The sequence below is a fragment of the Lycium ferocissimum genome, chromosome 9 (assembly GCF_029784015.1).
Source record: "Lycium ferocissimum isolate CSIRO_LF1 chromosome 9, AGI_CSIRO_Lferr_CH_V1, whole genome shotgun sequence".
In the NCBI taxonomy this organism is placed as follows: Eukaryota; Viridiplantae; Streptophyta; class Magnoliopsida; order Solanales; family Solanaceae; genus Lycium; species Lycium ferocissimum.
In genome coordinates, this window is record NC_081350.1 from 54,297,053 (window position 1) to 54,319,971 (window position 22,919).

At 34.8% G+C, this 22,919-nt stretch overlaps 1 pseudogene; it reads left to right on the forward strand.

Annotated features, from left to right (window-relative positions):
• Window positions 1-569: 569 nt before the first annotated feature.
• LOC132032068 (tropinone reductase 1-like) lies at window positions 570-7,573 on the forward strand (annotated as a pseudogene).
• Window positions 7,574-22,919: the final 15,346 nt, after the last annotated feature.

Consider the following 22,919-nt stretch of genomic DNA (forward strand, 5'->3'; position numbering starts at 1 on the left):
TATTAAGTTAATCTAATCCAATTTAGCTTTAAAGTTTAATCAAATTGACTCTCGAAAAGCGAAAAGTGTCGCATAAATTGGGACGGAGGGAGTAACATTATTCTTTTCTGTTTTTTAACATTATACTATGCTAATATGTTACCAAAATTATTTTCTGTTTTTTAACATTAGACTTTTCTGTTTTTTAACATTATACTTTTCTGTTTTTAACATTATATACTGTATTAATATGTTACCAAAATTATTTTCTGTTTTTAATATTATACTATACTAATTAATATGTTACCAAATTATTTTCTGTTTTTAACATTATACTATACTAATTAATATGTTACCAAAATCATTTTCTATTTTTTTTAACATTATACTATTTAATATGTTACCAAAATCATTTTCTATTTTTAACATTATACTATATTAATAGGTTACCAAAATCATGTTCTGTTTTTTACATTATATTATACTAATATGTTTGTATTATCTACTGCAATCTGAAGACTTGGGAAACACAAAGAAAACTTTAAACTCTCTCTTTTGGGTTGTTTTTGAAAATACCAAAGAAATAAAAAATGGAAGAATCAAAAGCTCATGTGAATAATAACTATGGAGGAAGATGGAGCCTCGAAGGCACCACAAACCTTGGTACTGGTGGTTCTAGAGGCATTGGGTGAGTTTGAAATTTCACAATTAATGAGTCTTTCATTCATAGAGTTAATAGTTCTCATGGAAACAAGCAGATTCTTGAGCAGGGTGTCACAAATCTTGGTGTTTGGACATGATTTAATTGAGTTGTTTTTAAAAGTATCTAAAACCAAATATTATTTCAATATTTGAAATAGTATCTATAGTCGGATAGTCGATTATCTGACTAATCGAACTACAGTCTATACAGTTGAAAATCTGTGAAAAATATATTTTAACCTGTTGTAGGATGTTGCAGTACTTTTCAAGTTATTAATCTTACTTTTTATGGATACGTACAACTACATATAATTATATTCTAGCAGCCTGCATATACTTTTTTAAACTCATAACAAGTCTTAATATTAGGAGAAAAGGTGCAAATATACCCTTCAACCTTTTTATTTAAAGCAGATATATCTCCTGTTAAAAGTGGTTCATATATATCCGTGAGGTTACACTAGTGGCGCTAATATACCCTTTTCGCTAACGAAATCTTTTTAAATAATCATTTAGCTTGGGTTTTAATTAAAATGTCACATGGCTTCAAAAAAAATAAGTCTACCCTTTTTTTAAGGGAAAAGGACATATATGGCAGGTCGGCCATAAATAATCCCACCCTCTAACCCAATTTTTCCCAAACCCAAATTATACCCACTAAACTAATCCCATCCATTAGCCAAAACTTAAATAAGACAATTTTCAAATAAAAATCCAAACACAAAAATATTTGAGGCGATTTTTATTTATAATATGTATCATTTGTGTATAAAATATGTATCAGTATCTATCTGTAATGTATAAAAACTGTATAAAATATGAATCACTAAGGTAAGTATCATTTTTGTATATAATATGTATCATTTGTGTATATAATGTGTATCAAAGACACAGTAAGCCCGTATAGAATAGAAAATTATATCATTTTTGTATATAATATGTATCATTTTTTGTATAGAAAGTGTATATATAATTCCAGCATGTATATATAAACTGTATCAGTCTTGTATAGAAAGTGTACCATACGTATAAAAAATGTATAATAGAAACCGTATCATTGTGGTATATAATATGTATCACTATTGTATATGTAAAAAAAATATATCATATCATTATTGCATAATATGTGTATAATAAATGTATAATTAACGTAAATTTATAAAATAAATGTATGATTAATTTCAAGATATGTATATAAAATGTATAATTCTTGTATATAAAGTGTATATATAATTTCAACATATGTATATATATCTTTATGCAAATAATTGGACGGCCAGCCTTGACATTATTTTGGGCCGACTTGCCATTTTCTGGCATTATTTTGGGCCGAGCGGACTCCTGAGGGTATTAGGCCCAAATATTGGCCAAATGTGACATTACTTTGGGCCATTGGACACACGGTGTCTTTTTCCCTTTTTTTAATAGGGAAAAGGACATATAATGGCCAATAGGCCAAAGTAATCCCACATATGGGCCTAATACCGTGGTGTTAATATTCCCAAACTATTCCTCGTCACCAAATGCCTTTAAAAAAAAAAAAGACTTTCTGTGGCCACTTTGTCGCCACTAAAGATCAACTTTTTTTTTTAAGTGACAATTCAAAAAGTCTCCACTAAAAGTTAAAATTCATGTTGAGCCTTCAACAAATGTTTCAAAACATGTATAATGTGTGTATACTTATTAACTTTCAAAAAATATTCCAAAACATGTATAATATGTGTATATTTATATGTTGATTGAGCCTTCAAGAAATATCTCAAAACACTTTTGTGGCGACTTTAGGTTCGCTGCAAACTTCCGTTTATTTTTCTATCATCTACTAGGGATTGAAAAAGAAGAACTAAATAAATAAACTAAAGTAACCATCATCGAAAACTTAACAAACTAAAATATATTAACTACAAACTAATAAAATTAGTAAGTATACATTAATTATACATTTATTAAACATAAATTATACGTTAATTATACATAAATTATACATTAATTATAAATTATACGTTAATTATACATTTATTATACACATATTATACAATAATGATACGCTTTCTATACGTATGATACATTTTCTATACATATACAGTAGTAATACATATTCTATACAACAATGATACGGTTTCTATACGTATATGTATGATATATTTTTTATACGTATGATACACTTTCTATACAAGAATGATACAGTTTATATAATATGCTAGAATTATATATACACTTTCTATACAAGAATGATACAGTTTATATACACTTTCTATACAAGAATGATACACTTTCTATATATACAGTTATATATACAAGAATGATACGGCTTTATATACATATGCCGGAATTATATATATACTTTCTATACAAGAATTATATATACACTTTCTATACAAGAATGATACAGTTTATATATTGTATATGTATGATACATATTCTAGACGTATGATACACTTTCTATACAAGAATGATACACTTTATACATAAATTATACAACAATGATACATTTTCTATACTTATGTATGGAATATGTATAACATGTGAATCATCAGTGTATAATCAATGTATAACTTATGTATGATTAGTGAGTATATGTTGATGATACATTTATTAGACACAAATTACACAACAATGATACAAACCTATGATACATTTCTATAGATATACATTTTCGATACATATGTGAATCATTAGTGTATAATCAATGTATAATGTACACACTAATGTATAATATATGTATGATTAGTGAGTATACGTTGATGATACATATTATGTATGGAATATGTATAATATGTGAATCATTAGTGTATAATCAATGTATAATGTACATACTAATGTATACTATATGTATGATTAGTGAGTATACGTTGATGATACATTTATTATACACAAATTACACAACAATTATAAAGACCTATGATACATTTTCTATACATATACTGTAGGGATACGTATTCTATACAACAATGATACATTTTTTATACGTATGATACATTTTCGATACATTTTCTATACATAGTTGATCTTCAATGGCTTTTACCGGAAAAAAAAATTGATCTTTGGTGGCGACTAAAGCCGCCACAAATAGCCCTTTTTTTGCAGCGGATTTTTAGTGGCGACTAAAATCGCTACAAAAGGTCGCGCTGGCTACACTTTGGGTTTAGAGAAACACGGGCCATCCGGTAGGAATAGTTTGGGCCGGACGACCCTTTATGTACTTTTTCCCTTGTTAATATACTTATTTTTTAAAGACACGTGGTAATTTCTTTTCTGGTGGGCCGAGTGATCTGGTTCGTTTAAAAAAATGAATAGACTTATTTTTTTAAAGCCACCGAGAATTGTTTAAAATGAACTAGACAACCCACTAGAAAAAAAGTGGCATGAATAAATCTACTAAAAAAAATGGGTAGATTTATTTTTTTTAAAGCCGCGTGACATTTTTCTAGTTAAAAAATAAGCTAAATGGTTTTTAAAAATATTCTGTCAGCGAAAGGGTATATTTACACTATTCATGTAACGGCAGAGGAACTTTTTTAACGAAAGATATATCTGCTCTTAATCGCAAAGTTAAGGAATATATTTAGACCTTTAACCTAATATTAATGTCACACTGATTGTCAGAAAATAGTAGGCATAGTGATACTCTACTTTAACTCTTTCTCTGTCTTTTACTTTGGCTATTTAGGTTGCAACAGTGGAAGAACTGACAAGTCTTGGAGCAACAGTATGTCAGTATATACATGTTCCCGTGATGAAGAGGAATTGCAAGAATGCCTTGACATTTGGAGAAAAAATGGACTTAAAGTTGAAGGTTTTGTATGCAACCTATTATTGCGCACTGAACGTGAGAATGTAATGCGTATTGTTGGAGATGCTTTCAATGGAAAGCTCAATATTTTGGTTAGACTCTAGTCCACTATTCTATTTTGTTTTCAAGTTAGTTTTATCTAATCACAATTTATGAAGAAAAAAGCAGTACTATAACTTTTATATATTTGCAGTGCATTTATTCTTCTTCCCCCTTTTTTTTTGGCCATTAGCAGATCATTTAAAAAATAAATTACAAATATTAGTCTATACTACTCCATCTGTCCCAATTTATATGCTACTTTTTGCTTTCCAAGATTGAAACTGTATGAACTTTGACCAATATTAAGATGTATTTTTTCACCAAATTGATATGGGAAAAGTTGCAACTTATAGTACTTTTCATGTAGTTTTCAAATATATAAATTTTAATCATAAAATATTGAGTTAATCTAATCCAATTTAGCTTCAAAAGTTTAGTTAAATTGACTCTCGAAAAGCGAAAAAATGCCACATAAATTGAGACAAAGTAAGTAGTTAAATGGGGTTGACTTCATAACTGGTCACTCAACTTTTGTTTTGTTATACCAAAGTCACTGAACTAGTAGCATTTGTAATTTTACTGTAAAAATCACTCAACTATCTTTTGTTACAAAACTCAAACTTTGCCTAAAATCACAAATTAAAAGAGAAATTTTCGTAAGATAAAGACATTCAATTTTGTTTAAGTATCATATAAAATGTCTCTTTTATTTCTAGTGCATTTCAATAATTTACAATTTTCCCTAACGATAATATGTTCAATTTTCATGACATCTTTATTGTATATTAAGGTAAACAACTTAGGAGTGGTGATACATAAGGAAGCTAAAGATTTCACAGAAGAAGATTACAACATCCTAATGGGAACTAATTTTGAAGCAGCTTATCACTTATCTCAACTTGCTTATCCCTTATTGAAGGCATCTGAAAATGGAAATGTTATTTTTGTTTCTTCTTGCTGGCCTTACTGCTTTGCCTTCTATTTCTCTTTATTCTGCTTCCAAAGGTAACATTTTTCATATATATTCGACATATTTTCTTCCATATATCTTCTCATAATTTGATGTAATCAACTTTTTTCTCAAAAAAAAAAAAGAATAGAAAAAGGTTAAATTATGTGCACTGATAATGTATAAATTTATTATACCATCAACTAAAGTAGCATATATTAATAGGTAACTTTTCATAGCAAACTTGATATAATGTGTGTTTTTTTCCTCAAAAACTTCGCTTGTTCGAACAAGCTTAATTTTTGAATTTTTTACCTAATTTATTTAAAGAGTTACTCTATTTTTTAGTCAGGAAGAGCAATTGATTTATTGACAAAACAAGTTTGACTTCCAACCATTTTCTTTTCCTTTTAGGGAAAGTTACACTATTAGCTGCTTGGCCAAAAGAAATTATATTCGCTAACATTATACATATATTATATATTTGTTGATTATTTTCTGAGCGGGAGGCTATTTAAGTTAATTTTCATTTTGTTTATCTTAAAGGAGCGATCAATCAAATTACCAAAAACTTGGCATGTGAATGGGCCAAGGAGAAAATTCCAATGCAGTTGCACCAGGAGCAATTATGACTCCACCCACTGAAGCAGCAAGAAGGGTAAGTTCTTTTTATTTAATTCCTTTTTTGATATCTTTTAAAAATTTATTCATCCATTTCCTAGTCAAGAATGCTTTGTACTTGCTATATTTTTTAAAACAATTCATAAGTCACTCCATATCTTACTTGAAAATTATTTATATACCTGAACTCGCCATACAAAAAATAGCTTATTAGCATACAACTTCATCTCTACCTACCCTCTCCTTCGAGCCTAGAATGAAAGTTATTATACTGAGAGCGCAACCTCTATAAGAAAAGGGCCCTGCAATGCGCAGTACATATATAGTATGTGAACTTCAAAAAAAAAAAAAAAACTTCATCTCTACATTCTTTTTTCATAACGAAAAATCAGTTATATCTCATTTTAGACCTAATTGTCAATTATAGGTCCGCCTTTCTATCCTTCTCGCTTATTATTGCTTCTTGTTAAAACCGGTGTTTTCAAATTTCTTACGGGTCAAAGGCCAATGAAAGGCGCAAACCATCTTTTTGGGGTGTATACGGAAAGCGTCCCCTAAAGGCGTTTGCCCCGTGCGTTAATTTATTTTTTATTGCTTTAAAAGTATTTTTTCTATAGATTATGATTTTTATTATTGTTGTAATGATATTTATATTTTATGTTACCATGTTGTAGTGGTTTTTCTTAAAATATATAATAAAGAAAGCAACTCTCATAGAAAATAACAATGCCATAAATAGTTTTTTTAGACATTATGTGGATATGATAGACTTTAGTCATATATTCTGAAGCAACTTCATCCATTTTTTTTGGCATTACTATTAAGGTTTTTGCCCTTCTCCTTCTTTGAATATATAAATAAAAGTTAATGCAAATATTAGTTGAGGGTGGAAAGGACTAATAGATTTGGAGATTGATGATGAAGTGAAAGAAGATTTCATTTTAAAGATTACCTAGGTTATTATCATTTTTGTGTTGTGACCTTTGTCAGATTAATTTTATAATAATTCATTTTATACTATTGATGATTTATTTGAATTTATTTGCAGAATTTTAATGAAAACCTTACATTTGCTTATTTTTTAGTAATAAAATTATAAAATTGAAGATACTATATAAAACTTCGTAGATCATTACGCCCATGTCTCGCTTACGCCCCCATGTCCCAAAAACGTGGGTGTAAAACACTAGTTAAAACTAGGGACGTGCGTCTCCCTGCCCTGTTATGCAACGAGGAACTTGTCGATAAAATAGTCAAGCTCTTTTTTATTTATTTATTTCTTTAAAATTCTCTATTTTGTTGCAGAAAAATCCCCAGCTGCAAGAAAGAATAAACAAGTTTGTGGGCTACCCCCAATGAGTCGGGTCGGGCAACCCGAAGATGTTTCGGGCTTCATAGCCTTCCTTTGCTTCCCTGCAGCTTCATCTATTACGGGCCAGATTATATCGGTTGATGATGGATTCACAGCTAATGGTGGTGGATTTTAAATATCACCAAGCTACATACATGCTCTAAATTTATTATGTAATTCTCCTTACTTCAGGACTTGGTAACACTACTGAACTTTTTGGGCTTTGTATTTGAGCTTGACCATTTTTTCTGGCGTAAAATTTCTTACGGGTCATCCTCTTTTGATACCGTCATCTAATTTGTATTTGTCATTTTAAACTTTTTGCATATATATCCACTTCAGATATGAGGTGTCTGAAGTTAGGCTTGAAAAATAAGGTTAAATATGACTCAAGTTCGGACAATGGAAAATGCCCAAAAATATATTAACAAGTTCAAGCAAATATGACTGAACTTCAACTATATAAAACTTCAGACACCATGTCAAAATTAGGCCTATTCTCTTTTTTTTTTTTTAAAGGGGCACAAGTTAAATGTCAGCGGCAACATTGGGTATCCGTAAACTTTTCCCTTTTATGCAATAGGTGATCGAGCTCTTGGGCTTATATTATTTTTTATTGTCCTTATTGGGTGGTCTTAAGGCAAAAGAGAAATTTGAAAAAAAAAAAAAAAATCCGTTTAAGTTTGTGCAAAATTAGGCCTATTCGCAAAAGTTAATTTTATAGAGTTCTAGCAGAAGTTAATTTTTTTTTTTTTTTTTTTTTTTTGCCTTAAGGCAAAAGGTAGAAAAAAATTCTCGCGAAGTCTTGCCTTGCGGTAGATTATGTCTTATAAGGTAGACGAGTTTTTTGGGATTCAAACCCAGAACCTCAAGGTATTTTTGGCCACTTTTTTAAGCAAAGGGTAAAAATTAAAGACCAACGCCTCTGAAGGACAATCCGTGCAACAAAATGATTTCTTGGGTCAGTCTGTTGCAATCTTTTTGTTCTTGTCACCCAAGCTATTCCCTCCTTTCCAATTTGATTGACATTGTTTCTTTATTATTTTATTCCAAAAGAATGACACATTTTCTATAATTAGAATGTAGAAATAATTAATACTCCTATAAATTTCAAATTTTATTTAATGAGAAGTTTTTATAGTCACATAAATATTATTACTAAAATCATAAGTTTTATAGATTTTTATTTCTTTCTTAAATATCGTGCGAGCCAAACTATACGTCTATACCAAACAATATGGATCGGAGAACTTACTATAACCATGTGCTTGGTTTTCTTTTTTGGTTTATAAAAAAAAACAGATCATTAATATTACCTATTGTGAAGGTGCTTCAAATATGAGCTATTTTGTTTGAGTGGTAGAAGTACAAATTTTGCATTTTGCTACAAACAAAAGCTTGGTGTTTAAGTGGCTTGGAGAATGGTAGAGGGGTGGATCCATTCTCTACTTGGAACTGTGCACCGTTGATCCTTGGGGATTTTTGATTATTAAAATAGAAAAAAAGAAAACCTCGAGAGGGGATTTGAGTTATCCTAAACTGAGAAGATTGTTCAATCTAATTTCTAATATTCTTTTAAATTGTTTTAAGTCGCCCCTTTCTTTTTCAGGTATAGTGGCACGTGATGGTTTAGTTGAATGTACTATTACTCAACTCATGTGTGCCATTTCTGTTCTGTTTGAAGCGAAACTTGGTAGTGTCCTCGGTTCTTCTTTTATTTCCACCTTTAAGTGTCGAAGTTGATGAATTTATGTTTAAAAGATGAAAGAGGAATTTTTAAACAATACATGCCGAACAAACAATTGACGTGTGGGTGTGAACTAAAAAAATTGACCTATGGAGAGAAGTGTTGTTATAAAGTCATGTGTGAAGTTTTGATGATTGACAAAGTGAACCTACAATGAAAAAAAACCAGGTCTAGATACATGTAAGAATTAACAAGGTAATTGAACAAAGCTAGACAGTTAGTTGAGATGAAGCAGAGGTCTCAGACAATGTAAAAGGCTTGAAAAAGCAAGCAACACAGGATGGATAGAACAGGTCAATAGACATGTTCCATTCCAAAGAAGCTACCAAAGTCAGTATACACATGTCTTTATGTTGCAAGCATGTGTGTCAATGCAAAGACAAGTGTAATGAGTAGATCAGAGAGAGAATGAACCAGTCACATACATGATTTATCAAAAAGGCAGATGCAGAGCAAAAAAGATGAAGATGACTCAGTCCCAGAGCAGTTCATTGAAGAATAGAACAAGCATGTAAACACATTCTATCACAAATGAGTCATCAGGCTGCAAGGCATGAATGAATCAGAGAACAGAGATCATGAGGAGGAAAGGTAAAGGTGACTAAGACAAGACTCAGAAGAATTTGTTCGAACAAAGAGAGTTGCAGACAAAGCACATGAACCAGGTCTGCAAACACGTTGACATAGAGCAAGAACATAATCAGAGTCACAGAGTTAGATAAGACTGAAGACATGATTTATTCAAGCAATGAATAAATCTGATTGAAGAAGAAGAAGATAGACATAGAGCAACACATGATCAATGAAACAGGTCAGTCAACATCTTCCATCATCCATCACAAAAGCAGGCTCAAGATAGAGTCGTGGGAATGAGCGAGAAGGGATGATGAAACAGGTTCGTGAACATGTTCCATCTCAGACAATGCAGAGATTCAGAGGCAGAGAAACCAGGTGGATGAAACAAGTTCGTGAAATGTTCCAGCGCAAGTCCTATAGCAACTAGAATTTGCAGTTTTATGGTAAAGGCGGTCAAGTATGCAGATTTTTTTGTCATATTTGTTGGGATTAGTAAGACTTCTACACGGACAAGAAGCAGACTCAACAAGGCAAGAATCCAAATACAACACAAACCCTATTACATCTCATGGGCCTACTCGAAGAGGGTTTTGTGTTTGCCGACCTACTGTGCACTCAATGTTATAAATATCCAAGTCTTACCAAGAAGAAGGTTTGCGCACCCACAAAGAGAGAATTCAGAATATTGAGCGATCAAAGAAGACATCAAGAATATTCAGAATCTAGGCATGCGTCCCTAGTACAAGAAGAAAGACTGAAGGAGCTGTTCTACTGTATGATATTTTCTAGTTCTTAAGTCTAGAATTTTGTACTCCCTCCGTCCCAAAAAAATTGTCTTTCTTTCCTTTTTAGTCTGTCCCAAAAATATTGGCACCTTTCTATATTTAAAAACAATTTAACTTTATGAGATGATTTACAGCCACACAAATATGTAAGGCTTGTTTTGGACAACATATTTCAAAAGTCTTCCTTTATTTCTTAAACTTTGTGCCAAGTTAAACTAAGACAATTTTTTTGTGACGAAGGGAGTATTAGGTAGGGCTATCGAGTTGTACTTTATCCGCTTTATTAGAAGCAATCAATTAGGTACAAAAACATTGTAAATTCAACTTCAAGTTGGAGGTCAACTTGAAGGTTGCTTGCCAGCCAGAAGTTGATTAGTGAGATAGGAATTAGAGGTTAGTTCCTTGACTGCAAGAGTTTGTAACTTGAATTTGCAGAGGCTCACCGTTGTAGTGGAGTTTGGGGTAAATCATATAGAGGTGTAGGTCGTGATTTTTATCGCCTTTGTGAGTCGGGTGTTTTCCACATAAAAATCATTGTGTTCTTTACTTACCTGCAATTTATATTCTGCAAGACGCTAGCATAGAACAGATAGAGTAACGTGTTCCATATGATAGGCGAAAATTGGATATGGCATAGGATTAGAAGTAGGTCGTGCAACCCAACAAGTGGTATTAGAGTAGGTTCTCTTTGAAGAGGCTAACACCTTAAGAGAAGATCATGATGAATGCTGCACCACCTACAGGACACTCTGAGGGTCTATCAACTGGAAGGCCACCGCTATTCAATTGACAATACTATCAATAGTGGAAGACTTGCGTAGAGGATCACTTGCAAGCTGAGGATTATGAGTTATGACACAGGGTCATCGAGGGACCTAAATAGCCCACAAAGAAGGCAGAAGATAGAACAGAGGTAAAGAAAGAAAAGGCTGAATATGTTGAAAGCGACTACAAGATTCTCGAAAAGAATGCAAAGGCCAAGAACGCTCTAACCTGTGGTCTTGGACCTGATGAATACAACAGAATCTCAGGATGTACAATAGCCAAATAGATTTGGGATGCCTTGAGGACTGCTCATGAAGGAACCAGCCAAGTAAGGAAATTTAGAAAGGCTATGCTCTCCACCAATTATGAAAATTTCAGGATGAAGCCAGGAGAGACAATTGCTGATATGTTCACTAGATATACCTCCATGTTGAATGAGTTAACCTCACTTGGAAAGGTCATATCCACTGAAGATTCATTAGACAAAATCTTGCAAACCCTACCAAAAGCATTCAAGATGAAAGTCACTGCTATTAGGGAAGCAAAAGATATAGAGGAGATGTCTCTAGACGAACTAGTTAGAAATCTAAAGACCTATGAGATGGACATGGAGAATGCGAAAGCTGAAGAAGCAAGCTCAGGAAGGTCTTTAGCGCTCAAATCCACGAATAGAGAAGATGAAGATGACATGGCTGATTACAAGAAATTTCAGGAAATTCCTAAAAAGGGAAAATAATCGGGCAAAAATAGTACCTCTGAGAAGGGAAGGAGTTTTGATAGGGCACATGCTAGTGGATGCTTCAAGTGCGAAAAGACTGATCATATGATTAAGGATTGTCCACAATGGGAAATAGAGTGGAAAAGAAGGAGAGTAGAAACAGAGAAAGAGGAGACAAACAAGAGCAAGAAAACCACAAAGGCTATGATAGCAGCCTGGGGTTCTAATGAAGACTCTGAAGATAAAGCCTATCACACTGCCCTTATGGCTGATGTTCATTTAGGATCAGACACTGAGGACGACATCAAAGCAAGAACGTATGAGTTCAAAGAAAAGCTAGAAGTGTTCTCAAAGAAAAACACGAAGTCCTTGATAAATGATCAAATGGACGAATACCAAAAGATGAGCACAAAAACGGTTGAGTCACTTTGTGAAATTGGGAGCTTAAAGGATCAACTAATGAGAAGTGAAGCTAATAAAAACAAAGCTTAAAAGGAGATCTGTCTTTTGAGAGAACAGGTTGCTCAACTTGGTTCATAAGTCTTGGCTCTTCAATCCGAGGTTATGAAGCTGACACTTAAATCAGGGAAACGAAACTTGGATGATGAGCAACATGGAATTGAGTCTGATTTGAAAAGGGTAAAGATGGAGCTGCGCCTTGAAAGGGAAAAATTCAAAGAGATTAGCTCGAAACTGCATAGAATGGAGCATGATCTTGAAAGAGCAAATCGTTGGACTCAAGAATCTCAATTGCTCTCGAATCTCACAAGTCAAACACATAACATGACTACAGGATTAGGATTTGATAGGACTGCTAAACATGAAGTATCAGAGAAGAGCGCATGCACTGTGCGGTAAGCCTATTGTGAAAAATTCGACTTCACTCTCAGGAATTACATCGAGTATGTTGTTGTTGTTGTAGCTCCTACTGTGAAAAATGGTGAACGTATTGTGGAACTTGATAATGAAGAGGTGGCGAAGGAGACCTTGAAGTGGAGAATGGCTCTGAAAAATGTAAGTTGTGGGAGAAAACACTAGAATTGGAGATGTGAAAAGAATTATGGCTGCCGATTGTAGCTATATTAATTGCTATACCAAAAAAATTCTATCACAATGATAGTAATTTCCTAGTGAAGTTCAATTCCATTGAAAAAAGAGATAAAGCATTATATGTAGGGACATATACAATTAAAAATAAACTCATCATGATCAAAGTCTGGGCTGGTGAATTTGATCTCTAAGGCTGAATTATTGCAAACCATTTCAAAATAGGTCAAATTGCCTAACCCGCCCTCATTTGGTAGCTAGTTTTGAGGTGAGTTATGCAGGTATTAAATCCTGCATGAATAATATGAGATTTGGTAGCTGGTTAGAAGGTGTGCTAGGTTTGCAATTAAAAACCCGCATAACTAATACTTCCTTTGTTCCAATTTATATGACATACTTTCCTTTTTAGTCTGTCCCAAAAAAGAATGTCATCTTTCTATGTTTAGAAATAATTTAACTTTATGAGATGATTTACAACACAAAAATATCTAAGGCTTATTTTGGACCACAAAATTTCAAAAGTCTTCCTTTCTTTCTTAAACTCCGTGCCAAGTCAAATGGTGCCTCATAAATTGGGACGAAGGGAGTACATGTATAAGTTATAGGGGATCTGTGTATTATTTTATGCAAGATAGAAGGTGGAATAACTAATACATGAATAACTAAACCCTGCATAAAATAATACAGAGTCTCTCATAACTAATCCTTGTATTACTAATACTTACATAACCTTAACCAGCTACCAAAAAGATGGTGGGAGAGACTCCCATTCGATCAAAGTAGTCATAGAAACAACCACCCTACCTAAAGCGTGAGAAGCTCGAATCGTTGATTCTCTAACTAGAGAAACAAACACTAATTGAAAACCTCTTATTAGTGTCTTACAATCATAAACAAAAAAAATTAAAATAAGAATTATTTGAAATGTTTTCGAAAAGTGCATTTAATCCACATAAGGATACCGACAAAGACTAGCAATGAAAATTTTTTCAGAAAAACAAGTACTCTTAATTTCTATCCTTAGATTTTAACTTGTGTTGTTGCTTTTTTGATCTGGTGACTTGATGCTACAGGACTGGGGTTGTCCGGGCTTGAGTAAACTGCTTTGTATTTCTCCACTTTGGTAATAAAATTTAGTTTATTTACCAAAAACAAATATGTTACCAACATTTATGTTTTTTTAACATTATACTATACAAATATATTATTAATTTTTTTTTAAAACTAAATACCAAAGTATATCCGACACAAATCATGTTCATACAAAATCATAATTTACATGAAATAACATAACATTATATTTTCCTAGACCAATGTGGGATGACCCGTTCAATCGTTATACGCGTTGTGAACATTTTCATACATCATCACATACCAAATGCGGTCCATAGAGGTTATCGAGAACATGATTATACCGAAAAGATAAAAAGTCAAAACTTAGAACATAACACACCAAAACATATGATAAGCCATATCACAAAGATTTGGATAAACGGACTTTTTTCGAAACCGTCATCGATAACCGCGAGGTCATAGGTTCATCATATACCTGTCTGGATCGCGGGTGTTTAACACAGAACGCCAGGCTCTCGAGGCTTATCGCACATCATCACGTACTCAACCGATTTTTGGTTGGAAACTTGATTTCAACTCGTTTGGGGGTTAACCGAGTAAAAAATAGGTCTTAAACCGACATAGAAAAGTCGGGACCCGGACGAGTTCGTAGCGTGTTTTTAAGTCGAGTCACAGAAATCATTTGGTTTGTATCCCAGGGTCTCGTACGGATTTGTCGTTTAGAAATTATTGGGTCTTTGAAAACAAAACTCTTTAACAAAATTTTGAAAATATTTTGCAACCTAGATTTTCTGTAAAGACGTAAGGATCATCTCGACTTCGCATTAAGGACACGAATGTTAAGAAACATATAATCGCTATACGAAACAGTTGGCTCAATCATATCAAAGACTTGGTCCGGATACCAACATCAAAAGCAGCCGACAACATACATTTAACGAAGAGTTACCCCGAGGCACAAATCATGTCACACCTTATCCGCCGGCAAGACACAAGATCATGGTAAGCTTCACATACCCTTGCTTCCAAGCCGAGATCGCCAAAAATCTTCTTCAACATTTTCTTTATGCTCCTCTAATTCCAAATGAAATTATATTCGTGAATCATTTACTCGATTGGTACTTCATTAAAATCTCACTCAAAATCCTCAATCGTTATATACATTTTCCGTTTCCTTTGTTGCTGAATTTTCTTGGAAATTTTTGGAAGTTTTGGATGAAAAAAAATGAGATTTTTAACCCTTAAGTCTTCTACTTTATCGTAGTAATTAGCCCTTGCTTAGCGGTGCCGCGGGAATTAGTATCCGCGTCGACGCTCGCCTTGTAACGTCTATAATTCTCTACTCCGATGTCCTAAAATGAAGACGGGTTTATGACTCGACCTTCATTTTAGACTTTGAACCACCTTAAAATCCACATATACTATGAGATATGCTCCAAAGTTAACTAAAATTGTTTTCTCAAATTTTTGTCGAACTTATTTTCTTCAATTTGCTCAATCTAAATATTCCGAATTCTCCATACATGATATTTATCACTTATTACACTAATAATGGCCATGTTCCCGTGTTTCAAAATATTCTTTCCCGATTACGACTTACGATCGTAATTCACCCTTTTCTTCGTTGTTACGTACTTTCCCTCGGTTCTTTTCAAAACATCTCATTACTACGATGAGGTAATATGTCAATTAGTGAAATCAAGGACTAACAAAGAATTATTTGAGAATGTTTTCGTGATTTAATTTCAAAGGAATGATGAAGACTATTTAGGCTACGAGTAATGTTAATTTCTATCCTTAGATTTTAACTTTTTTTTGATCCCATGACTTGACGCGCGTGACCGGGGTTGTCCTGGAGTGGTATTTCTCCACCTTTGGTAATAAAATTTAGTTTATTTACAAAAAAAACACCCAACATTTATGTTTTTTTAACATAATTGAATATTTATCAATTTTTTAATACTATAATTTATGACTATATGTTTCCAAAATCATTTTCTGTTTCTTAACATTATATTACACTAATTGTAATGACCCGTTCAATCGTTATACGCGTTGTGACCATTTTACCCCTATCGACCCGGTTTCCGAGGTTATCGGGCGATTATACTGAAAATTGAAAGAATTAGAACCCTTAAGTGAAAACGTTTGACCAACAGTTGAATTTTGGGTAAACGGACCTTTTTCGAAATTTCGTCGATTCCTTGAGGTCCGGAGGGTCGTTTATACACGTTGTTTCTTCGCTATAGGCTTTCGGGGGCATTTTGTACTCTTGGTTGGAAACTTGATTTTGGCTGTTTGGGGGTTAACCGAGTCAATGTGATCTCCATTGGGAATTCCGGGGTCGCGGATGAGTTCGTAGCGTGTTTTTACTTGAGTCTGCGTTTGGTTTGTATCCGGGGATCGATGACCGATTTTGGTTGACTTCGAAACCAAATTTTTCTCGATTTTCTACGTCCCGCTTCCGTGGAGTTATGCAAGCGGGTTGGCCCAAGCCGGGACTTAGACTGGTAAAGTCGACCATGATCGACCACCGCCTTGGCCGGACGAGTATCCGCCGAGGCGGGATCACGTGCGGCCTACTCAATCCAGCCGGGAGATCGCGAATTACTTTATTTCATTCCCAACTTCAATAACTCAAAAAAACCAAATTAAAGAAAGTATGTGGGCATTTCTAGATATTTTTCAAACAATTACTTCGGGTAAGTCTTCTACTTTATCTTAGTATAACCTTGTTTAATTAGTATCCACTTTATTGAGCGATAACCGATGATACCCATGTTATTGATCTTAAGTCTCTTTCAATCTAATCGAGTATTGTTAGATTTACAACTTACTATCTATAGGGATTAATAGATTCAAGACTTGAATCTTCCTCTCGTTCTAGAATCAAATCATGAAATTAGTTCTCTTTCAACTTGGGGATTTTCAGAGTGTAATTAGTGAAATTGAAGGACGAGATATCTTCGAAGCTAATGAAATCTCGAAATATGACTATTTAGACTATGAGTAACAACTTACACCCCAAATTCCGTTTTTTCCTCGAGGCTCACAGGTATTTTTCGGGATTTGGGTAACTTTCACACCCGATTCTTTTCCTCGAATAATTGAATATTCTATGGTCATTGTTGACAATCGATTAGAGGCGCTTTAAAAACGAAGTTGACAGTTCGTGGCACCGCTTAGCAATTGAGGTTGATTATGATTACTTTAGTTAGACTTTGATTAAGAATCGTACGTAACGGTAACTCATCAAAACATGTTGTGTCTCTTCATACGATGGTCTCAAACGGGATAGATATAACCTTGTATGATTTCTTATTATGTGGGCTTGTCGTCGTTATTTAACGCATTGTTGACATGTGGTGTATTTGAATGTTTGATTGGAGTTGGGGGGATGTGATAGACTGATTATAGTGATTGAAACTCGATGTTGATTCTATTTCCATAATTGTTGCGACTTATGCAAGACTTGATGTGGCTTATGGTAATTGTGATTGTCACGACCCAACTCGCGGATCGTGCGGGCACCTACTCAATCCAGCCTGGTAGGCGAAACCTTCCCAAAAACAATAACTCAAAATATACCAAATTAAGAAGAATGCATACTAGATATTTTTCAAACATCATTTTTGAAGAATAATATAATAAGAGTTACTTATCAATAACCGTTTCTCAAAACCGAGTCTAAACCCGACAAGAGCTTCTAAGATTTACCGAAATAGAATTACAATACAAACGAAATAAAACCTCCACGTTCTAGAATGAAAATTTAGCATAAGATCGGGAACCGAGAGATCTTCTGGTTAATGAAATCTCGAACATAACTCGTAATAACTCTACACCCCAAATAGGACGTAGCAAGAGTAGTACAAGACAACACACGAGGTAAGTATCATACATCAATGATAGAAAACATATAAACAAATAGCCCAGAGATGGCTAGGCAATCAAATCTGTCCATGGACATAATCACGATGTCCCTCATCACTTATAAACTTAGCAATGTCTCAAATCACAGATATAACCTCAATCCTCATCGTGAAGTTTTCTTAAATACGTATGAAGCACACGTAACCTATCTCAACTCATCAAATGGAATAGTCTTACATATTCTCGCACATTCTAAGTCAATATCTAACCATTACTACATGTCTTTTCTTTTCAAGAACTGTCAACGTAACCGAGACAATCATATCAGTATCACTACCAAGGAGCGAGGCAATAAGCCCACGAATGTAACAATTCACATACCAACCTAAGAATGGAATCCCAAATCACCGAAAGTACACACATGTTACGGATGGATATCCTCCACGTCGATAGTCACTAACTTGGGAACCAAGTCCATGTTTCACTGCTACACTACCGAGAGATCTTCACAACACCAAAAACATAGGTAGGTGGGCAACATCACTAGCCATTTCGCACATAAGGTATGGCACTATATCAATCATTCCATAATATCGAATGTTCCCTTCTCACTTATCATTATCGCACTAATCACAATTCAAATCAATGTATCGGTGAAAATAAGTATGAATGCAAGCCATACATATCAATCTCAAATGTAATCATATCAAATCTCAACACCATGTCTGAAGACCTAAGCATGCTTTATCCATCAATATCTACTATTCACATATGAAATCCTAATCGGAATCTAACTCAAGTAAGCCGTAACCTACCTCGAGGCTGAGCAGGTGCAGCGAACGTCCATTTGAATTTCACTTGCCATTTCTGGAGAGGAATGCCGAGACGGAAGGGGTTTAGGAAATGCAAGTAATTTGAGTAAGTAAGAGTTAAGAATATATGATTGGTACAACCAAAGAAGGATTCTATAATACTAAGATATGACCCCGGGCCCATGAGGGTAAAATCGAAACTTCTTCTTAAACTAGTTTTCTAAGTCTCCATTGATTAATAACCTAATTTCCGTGGTCATCTAAACCCAAACAAGCCATCAATTTCTTTTATCTTTGAAACCCCCAATTTCAAGAAAACCCAAGAACTTGCCCATTTGCAAAACCATTGTAGAAAGTAGGAGCTTTGTGTTGGAATAACTAGCCTAAACTAGAAGCTATGAAATCCTTCCAAATGATCTATGATTTTAATTTAAGACGCCATTTTTCCCCATCTAGGGTTTTACAAGTCAAGAAACCTCCCAAATTATTAAACCCCAAAGATGAAATCCTTAATAAGTAAAACAAGAGACTAAAGAGAGATAAACTATTAAGGTTTAGGACTCACCCTTTCCAAGGCCATAAAGAAATCTCCGAAAATGCTCCCCAAACCACTCAGGAATAAATGTTGGGTGGAAAATGTAGTCCAATCCCGAAATGGGAAATTAAATGCTAGATCTGCCCAGCGATTCCCGCTAGAGTGGTCACGATCCAGCAGAAGAATCATCCGCGGAGGCGGACTCACTTAACTTAGCCTCTTTCCATTGAGGCGAAAGAGATAGCGTCGGGGCGAATTCGCAGGAGTGGCCCACCTATCGCTGGGGCGAAGGAACTGAACCGAGACATCCTAGATTGATATAAATCAACTCGACTAAAGGTCAACCTTAACTGAAAATCCCACGCGTATAACTATCGGTGCAAGCCCGAACAAGGATTGTTTTGGGCTAAGATTGAGGAAAGTTGGTAACGACTAAACGGGTCATTACATTAGATACCAATTAAACAACCGTTCGTCCTCGAATGGAGCGAAAATGAAAAGGAGACATGCAGAGCCGATACAAACACGTAGTATGAGATATCTAGGAACAACCTTACATCTCGTGCTCAAACTTAGCAACACTAGCCTCTGTTTAAGAATTAACTCTCGTCGCAAGTAATCTGAGTCATCCACTTATGAACATATATGGACAGCATACCCTTGGAATGAAAGATTGGAGAAATTTTTGTTCAATAGATCGTAACCACGGTTTATGTCATTAGTCACTCTAGGAAGTATGGCAAGTCATTTAGATTCCGGAAGGGGTGGAATATAAGGGTGGTGAGTCTTTACTGATCGTAAATCGGCTGAGTATCTCTGATCGCACGTCTCGAGTCCCTCAAAGTTTACTATCTTTATCGGACACTGGTCGGTAATATTGAATTTTCCAACTTTGTCATTCTAATGGTTTGGTAAGGGGGGGGGGGTCCTTCGTTGAATTGGTCGAACACACAAAAATGGATTTCAATGGTCTAATAGGCATCCCGTAGCCGCATCTCAATTCAGCAATGGACTTGAATTACATTAGGGCGAAATAATTACCTCTCAAGGGAATGAGTACCAAAAGGTTTCGCTCCCGCGGAAAACCTATCCACAGGAGCACACCTGCTAGTGCGAGAAACCAACTGCTGAAGCGGCTTATTACGAAAAGAGCAAGACTTATGGTGGCGATATTGTTATCCGCCCAGGTGGATGCACGGGAGCGAGGTATTTCTGCTGAAGCGGAAGTCGGTAACTCGAAAAACAGTAGAGGTTGATTCTCTCACCTTGCGTACCCTAAATCAAATACTCCCACCACCCCAAATTTTCTCCCTCTCCCCCAACGTTACACCCTCTCAACTCCCTCTCCACTCCATAAAACTCTATCCTACCCCATTTCTACCTAACTCTACTCCTAACACAAACTCTCACAAAATCAGAAGGCAAAAACTTCTAGCAATAAGGGATCTCCGTCAACTACGCAATCCTCCCCGAGTCATCCATTCAAGGTGCGTATTTGCTTTCATTAGCTCTAGAACTGTCACGACCTAAATTACTAATCTTGCGGGCACTTACCCTTTTCCCACCTGGTAGGCAAACCCGTCCCTTAAAGGTTCATCCATCAACTTAAATAAAAAATAAGGGCAATAGAAGCCCAAAATCATAGATAAATAGAAATGCGGAAAATACAACAACCACCCGAGGAATTTGGTCTGAATAGTATAAGTGCTTCTAAAAATACAACTTGAATAAAAGTTACAACCACAACTTAAATACAACTTCTGTTTAGAATGAGAATTTAATAGAAAAGTCTAGATGAACTCCGTGAGATACTTGAAGGCTAACTGAATCTCGCTTATGTACCTGGAACTACTATACACCCCGAAAAGGGTGTACTAAAAGTAGTATCAGTACAACACTCGTACTGGTAGGCATCATAGGCCGACAATAATTAGCTAACATATATAAAAGAAAGAAATCAACAAATAGGCAAGTAAACAATCAAATATGATTACAAAGCAAATACAAGTCATCTCACGGTAATAGGAGCCACAATAGATCTCCGTAACCTCAAGTCATAGCCTAGGAGAAAGTCTCTAATCCTTGAGTCCATCAATCCGCAAGTATGTATTAATCAGGCACACGGCAACTCAAGTCAATAATCAACCAAGGAATCAATGCTGAAACGCACCATGCAATACAATAAACACAACAACCATAATCAGAGATGTGAATGGATGTAATATGAATACACGTGCGATGCAATGCAATGCACTGGCCAACTGTCTCATATCGTACACACATGCAACAGATGAAATACCTCTATGTCTCAATAGCCATGACCCATGGGGGACCTGCGAAGTCTATGTACCACTTTCACGATCCCGGCAAAGACCTCGAGCATCGGACACTCTCACCATCCAGGCAAAAACCTCGGTCATCGGGCACTCATCTCTCTTTGATGCTCTGAAGAAAGATCCTCGGAGTTACACTCTCTCACTTATCATCGATTTTCAATCACGCTCATAACAAATCATCATATGAAATAAGCATCGTATGCTACGCATGATATCAACATTAATAGTAATTCATATCAAGGATCTTATCCTTACTTCTCATAAAGTATACTTCACAATTTCAAGCCATTTTCATTATCCTTCCCTTTTCGATGATAAGCGAGATATCAAGAGAGAGATGAATGCAAATACAAGTCACAAAGATAGAAAATATGGCGACAAGCCCACATAATACTTTATGGAACCACCATAATTGGATTTCACCTCCACACCACTAGCCATTCTGCACACAGCCCACATATGGCTACTATATCAAGTAAGTCTAAAGAATCACAGATGTTTTCTTCTCACTTATTATTATCAGCACCAAACATAGGTAATATCAATGTACCAGGAAAATGAGGATGAATGCAATGCAAAATAACAATATCAAGTGAATCGTATCAATCCAGCCGTGCCACACATATCACAATATCAATATCAAGTAGAGCCCTTTCCTCTATCCATGATAATGCAAGATAAGTGAGAGACAACCGTATCATAATCACAATATGACAACTAAGTGCAAGTTCAATATCACACACATGGCCACAAGTCAATAAATCACAAAGAGGCAACAAGCCCACAAATCAGTCAACAATACCAACCTAATAGTATCCATCCCAACTTCATACCCGAAGGCTTCACATGTTTTCTCCGTCAATAACTGACTTCTACATATGCTTCGCTAACTGAAGTTTAACCGAAAAGCAAGTTTTTAACGTACCTCGTTGTCGAACACCATCTAATCCAACAGCCTTGAATTTTCTTGGAAGAGACCTCAGAACGATTAACGTCTATCAAATATGAATTCTACGTTAGAATACGAATCTAAGGATACCCATATTGCCATACTTTAATTCGAAACCCCAAAACGAACCCAAAAAGGTAACCCCAAGCCTGCAAGGGCAAAACTAGAAATTTATTTCAAAATTAGTTTACCCATAGTTTAGTTAGTCTAAATCTAGAAAATCCATTCAAAAAGCCTTCATTTTGATCCTTAAATCCATGTTTTA